This window comes from Buceros rhinoceros, unplaced genomic scaffold (genome assembly GCF_000710305.1).
Source record: "Buceros rhinoceros silvestris isolate BGI_N320 unplaced genomic scaffold, ASM71030v1 scaffold4472, whole genome shotgun sequence".
Lineage (NCBI taxonomy): Eukaryota > Metazoa > Chordata > Aves > Bucerotiformes > Bucerotidae > Buceros > Buceros rhinoceros.
The window spans coordinates 4530-5125 of NW_010399320.1; the positions used below are offsets into that span (position 1 = coordinate 4530).

Sequence of the window (596 nt, forward strand, 5' to 3'; positions counted from 1 at the left end):
TCAGGTTGGAGATTAGGAAAAATTTCTTTACAGAGAGGGTCATTAAGCATTGGAACAGGCTGCCCAGGGAGGTGGTTGAGTCCCCGTCCCTGGAGGGGTTTCCCAGCCATGTGGAGGTGCTGCTGGGGGACAGGGGGCAGCGGGGACTGGGCAGTGCTGGGGGAGCACTGGGACTCCATGAGCTGGAAGGGCTTTTCCAACCTAAACAGTTCTGTGATCCCCAGAGCACCCCACCAGCCCTTCCCTTTCCCCCTCCACTGGTGGAGGGGCCAGCAGTGATGGAGCAGGAGGCAGCTGGAACCCATAGAGCCAGCAAAGAGCTCTGGGACCTGTGTGGGGCTGCAGAGACGTGTGGGGCATAGGGAGTCCCTGTGGGGCCCTGCCCCTCCCTCCCGCTGGCCTCACCCCTCCCCAGTTTTCTTCCTTCTTACTGGCCAGCGGCTCCATCCCATGCTCTGGTGGGTTCCCTTGGAAGGGAATCACACAGGAGGCCACCAGTGGCAGGGAAACACCTTTCATTGCGTGTGGCCACCATGACCTCCACGACCAACGGCAGGAGACATCATGGTGGCGGCGGGGACCCTCAGAACAGGGTG

At 61.2% G+C, this 596-nt stretch overlaps 1 protein-coding gene across 1 annotated transcript in view; it reads right to left on the reverse strand.

Annotated features, from left to right (window-relative positions):
- The window catches only part of LOC104489261 (aldehyde dehydrogenase family 3 member B1-like), a gene marked incomplete at both ends in the record, with an annotated part of 10076 nt that overhangs the window by 4339 nt on the left and 5141 nt on the right, over nt 1-596 (reverse strand). The window lies entirely within an intron of this gene.